Genomic DNA, 5,278 nt, shown 5'->3' with positions numbered 1-5,278 from the left:
AGACGGGAAAATTAATTTCAGTCATTAAACAAAAACCACGTACCCAACCAATCCAGAGCAAGTTGTAAACTCTGCAGGTGTTAAAATGAGTAAGAGTGAGGAGGTATTGAGCACCAAGGCATACAGAGTGTGGTGGCAAACACAAAAGATGATACAGTATTTATCCTCCCAAAATTTGCAACTTAGTTGGCGAGGGAGAAAACCAACACAAGCTATTTGGGCTTAATGCCTCCCTGCCCTGTTCCTCCAGGGCTGCCTCCCCACATCCAGTATGGCTTTGGGGGTCAGTCTTAAACGATTGTTACTTGTCCACAAGCCTTAAATCCTGATCACATGAGAGCCCGGGAGGGCAGGGATGGTGTCTTACTCATACACCTGTCACATCACGTCAGTGAAGGGATTTCGTAATTCCTTCACAATTACTCAGTGTTATAAAAAAGCAGCAGGCAGCCAAGCGCTCTACCCACTGCCCACCCCTACCCCGACATTAGTCTACCGCACACCAGAGAGCATCAGAAACACAGGCAGGCCCTCATGTACCACCAGGCTCTAGCACTAGATGTTAAATTAACATTCATAGTATTAACTTACTGGTTGGATTAAATAAACCACCAGACCACCTCCAACTGTCAGAAGCCTAGGCTGTTCACCTGCCAGTTCAGCGACATGGCCCAGCACGGAGGGAGGTTCAAGGGTTGGGGGTTTGTTTTCCACTTTCTCATACCTTACTGATGCTCTCACATCCCCTTCCTGCCCTTCCAGGGCCCCGCAAACCTCGTGATCCTCTCCGGCCACCCCACCGATGGCTCAGGGTCTGGCTCAGGAGCCCACAGAAGCTGAACGAGGCTCTGGTCCCCTCCCACTGGCTAAGCCTTTCCTGCCCCCCCCCCCCCCGCTCTCCTCCCCAGCGCTCCCCTCTCTGCAGGGGACATCTCTCTCTAAGGCACATCTCACCACACCATGACCATAGCCCAGGTTTCCCCTTTACTGTGCACGCGTGACTTTTATCTGTGTTGCCCAAATCATCCAAGTCCAGCTCAGCTAAATAAACATTTGCTTCCCTGAATTAACTCCAGTTGTAATTCAGGAGTGTTCCAGATTAACGAGGGCTGGAGGGGTGGAAAGGGGTGGCTGCCGTACTGGGGCTGGGACCGGCCTAAATGTAAGATTCAGGTGACAAGGTGGCCAGGGGTCTTGCCCCTTTCTTTCCTCTTCCCTTCTACCCACTTCCTTTTTCTCTTTCTTTCTTTCTTTTTTTTTTTTTAAAGATTTTATTTATGTTTGACACAGAGAGAGAGCAAGAGAGAGCACAACCTGGGGGAGTGGCAGACAGAGGGAGAAGCAGGCTCCCCGCTGAGCGATGAGCCGGATTCAGGACTTGATCCCAGGACCTCTGGATCATGACCTGAGCTGAAGGCAGATGCTGAACCGACTGGGCCACCAGGAACCGCTCCTCCATCGGCTTGTAAGGAGGCTTCGGCAGTGCGGACAGGAGACGTAGACTGTTGGCAAAACAGACTTGGAGAAAGTGAGGGAGGCCGTCAGCATGGCCTTTCTGTCCATCGTCCACACACCAGACTCCAGGCCAGTGCCGGCCCTCGGACACAGGACAGGTCCCTGAGGGAGGGGCTGACAGGAAAGAGTAAGACGGCCGTGGACGAGGAAAGGAGGAGACCAGGACAGGAAGGGGTGAGTTTCCTGAAGTGTGACTGAGAGCTACTAGAAGGGAAAAGTGAAGCCACATTTACCTCTCACCCCATGCTTCCTGGCATGTGTATCAGCCGATAATAAAACTCTCGGTGCCCACACACTCTGCCAGAGGTCACCAAGAGAATCAAGGGGTCACAGTGTATATAAGATCATTGACCAGACAGGTCCTGTGTTTGATGCCGAATCTGTAAGACATCATTGAGTGCCACCAGGCATTCTGCACCTAAGACCACCAAAACTCCCCACCAGGGGTCTTCTAACTGGAGGGAGCTGCAGAGAAACCAGGAGCTGAGGACAACGGCAGGAACATGCATTTTTATAAGCATCCTGTGACAGTTACACTGATGTCCAAGGACCACAGGAGCATATCCAGATGGGATCACTGTGGAGCTCCAGTCTGGCCCCGGGAGGCTAGTGGCTTCCCTTTGAACGCTTGGACTCACCATCCATCAATGCCTCAGAGCCAGCCACCCAGTCACTGTCCGCAGTGAAAGCCCTTCCAGTCATCCCCTCTCCTCAGGACCCCTCTGCACTCCTCTACCGTCTCTCTCCCTGCTGCCTCCCTCTCTCAGCAACACCTCCTCTGTGCCACTCAAAGCCCCCAAAGACTTTCCCTGTGCTCTTACCCTGTGATCCCAGAAGAAACCTACTAGTTCTGCTGGGGACACCATCTCCCAGGGCCACCAGTAGCCTCTATGGTGCCTTGGGATAATCAGAAAGAGGAAGTCCTTCTGGGGGTGGCAGGGCCACTGGTTAAAAGTGCTTCCCTCTCTCTCCAGGACCTAAAGTGTAGTGAAAGCTCAGATTTCATCCCCACCCCTCCTAGACAGCACAGATTATGCCAACTCCAACCTGACCACTTCCCTATAACCTTCCATGGAGATGGCTCAACCTCCCACTCCCCACTGGCACCAAGATCAAGAAGGGAGTGCTGTCTTCACTCCCCAGTGCCATTTCCAAACCTCTACTCTTCCTCTTCCTGTAGAAACTCTGCCATATGAGACTCGGCCCCATGGTTATATCAGCCTCCAACCTCACCACCGAAGGCTGATAGCTTCCTTCTGTCCCTTACACATACCACCTTGCTATGTAACTTGGATGTCCATGACTTGTCCCACACTAGAGTCACAGCTCACAAACCTCCTCATTTCTATTCCCCTTGGATTCCCCACATCCAGGAACCTTGTCAGAACTGCCCCTCATCAGAAATCTCAAAGTCTAATAGTCCAGCCCCAAACAGCAATCCATTTCCTCTGTGGCTCTTGCCTGTTCTCACTCCCACTCCATCTGTTCCTTAGCATCAGGACACCCTGGTCCCCTGAGCCCTTCATTTGCTGCCTGCCCAGCTGAGACCTCATAGTTGACACTTGAACCATACTCTCACAAACATCGACCTTCAATTTCATTTTTCTAGAAAAACCCACCCCTAATGAATCCCACAATCTACTTTCTGTCCTCCTCTGCCCAAGCCAAGTGCTGCTGAGGAAAAGCACACAATTCTACCACAGCACCACGATCTCCAAACTCAGCTGGGTTCTGAGCGCTGCGGATTGAGGATACTTTAACTCGTGCTTTGTAGGCCATCCGTCCCTCTCTCCTCGGGAACTATTCTGATCTCTAGAGCCCTCTTCAAGCCCCTCCCATCCAACCCCAAAGTCCCTCTGTCTGCCAAGACACCATCTCTTCTTATCTTGATGAGAAACTTGAGGTCATAAAACGAGAGCTGCCTTAACTCTCCTGTCCCCACTACATTCTTAACAGCCTCTGCACTCCTCTTTTCCTCCTCTCTAGTCTCCCAGGATGAAAGATCTTCCTCCTCCGTTCCTTGCTGCTGTGGACTCTGGGCAGCCGGGGTCGGTGAAGGATCTCAAGATGGCTGGGCGAAAACTTGCTCTAAAAACCATTGACTGGGTAGCTTTTGGGGAGATCATACCCCGAAACCAGAAGGCCATTGCTAACTCCCTGAAATCTTGGAATGAGACACTTACCTCCAAGTTGGCTACTCTCCCTGAGAAACCCCCTGCTATCGACTGGGCTTACTACAAGGCCAATGTGGCGAAGGCTGGCTTGGTAGATGACTTTGAGAAGAAGTTCAATGCCCTGAAGATTCCTGTGCCAGAGGATAAATACACTGTTCAGGTGGACGCTGAAGAAAAAGAAGATGTGAAAAGTTGTGCTGAGTTTTTGTCTCTCTCAAAGGCCAGGATTGTGGAATACGAAAAACAGCTGGAGAAGCTAAGGAACATAATTCCGTTCGATCAGATGACCATTGAGGACCTGAATGAAGCCTTCCCAGAAACCAAATTAGACAAGAAGAAGTATCCCTATTGGCCTCACAAGCCAATCAAAAACTTATAAACTTGAGGTGGGGAAAGAGCTCTGGCCCTCGTATTATAAACGCTGGACATTAAAAATAATGGACATGGGGGGGAAAAAAAAAAAAAAAAGAAAGATCTTCCTCCTGCCCCAGGCCAGGCCCTCCATCCGAGTTCCCCACCCTTGGCACCTGTCCCCCTCAGCTTTTACCCCTTAGCTTCCAAGCCCTCCTTCTCTTGTGTTTCCTTCCCCTTAGCCTATAAATATGTTCCAGTTTTGCAACATTGAAAAACAAACAGAAACCTTCCTCCCCCTGGATCTCCCGGCCCCATCTATCTCCTTCCTGTCTTCTCTACCGAAACCTATACTTGCTCTCCCTACCACGTCTCCTCCTCGCCCTAACTCATTCCCTTGCTGCTTCTGATCTCCTATCTACCACCCTCCAGGAAAAAATCAATACCTTCCCATTGCCAAATCCAGGGGATAATTTCTATATTTTCTCACTGTTGCACTTGACCCTAGTGCTTACTCTTTCTTCAAACTGTCTACTCCCTTGTGACTGCAACACTGCTCTCCGTCATGTGGGTCTCCACCTTGGCTTCCTCTTCTACCCACCACTTACTCACTGGGATTCCCTGCCACTCAGTCCTTAAACGACTGCTTTTCGCACTCCACACCGCGCTCCTGGACAAAAGCTTCCCTTGCTGGCGTTTTACTATCATCGATATTCCGGTAACTCGCAAGTCTCTACCATAGGTAGGTTTTCTTCCTGAACGTCAGGAATACAAAGATGCTAGACATCTTCGTTGAGATACTCCGCAGGCATCTCAAACGAGACCTAACTCACCATCTCCACCCTTGCCCCAAAACTGCTCCTCCCGTGATCCCCATCTTAGTCAACGGGACCATCATCCTGTCATCCCATAAAGCCAGACACCTGGAGTCATCCTAACTCCACTCTCTCCTCAGCAACTATCTCTAAATCTGCCTTCTGTACTGCCTTAATATTTAAATTCTGTCCCTTCTACATCCTACACCCCATGACTCTTTTGTGACAGCTCATCGCCACTCACCGGGACGATTACAACAGCCTCCTAACTGGACTGATGCCAGATTGTTTGCCTCACATGTACTCCCCACATATTCACTGAAGTGATGGAACCAAACTCCGATCTGGCCCTGTCACTCTCCTGCGTTAAAACCCTGTTGCCTGTAGGACAGAGTCTTAAATTCTTGACACCACCTATAAGGC

At 50.5% G+C, this 5,278-nt stretch overlaps 1 pseudogene across 1 annotated transcript; it reads left to right on the top strand.

Annotated features, from left to right (window-relative positions):
- The first annotated feature begins 3,525 nt into the window (after positions 1-3,525).
- LOC309841427 (ATP synthase subunit d, mitochondrial pseudogene) lies at positions 3,526-4,161 on the top strand (annotated as a pseudogene). Its single transcript has one exon. The product of its transcript is annotated as an ATP synthase subunit d, mitochondrial pseudogene (transcript).
- Positions 4,162-5,278: the final 1,117 nt, after the last annotated feature.

This window comes from Mustela nivalis (genome assembly GCF_964662115.1).
Source record: "Mustela nivalis genome assembly, chromosome: 9".
Classification (NCBI taxonomy): Eukaryota; Metazoa; Chordata; class Mammalia; order Carnivora; family Mustelidae; genus Mustela; species Mustela nivalis.
This window is presented reverse-complemented; position numbering and strand designations above follow the sequence as displayed.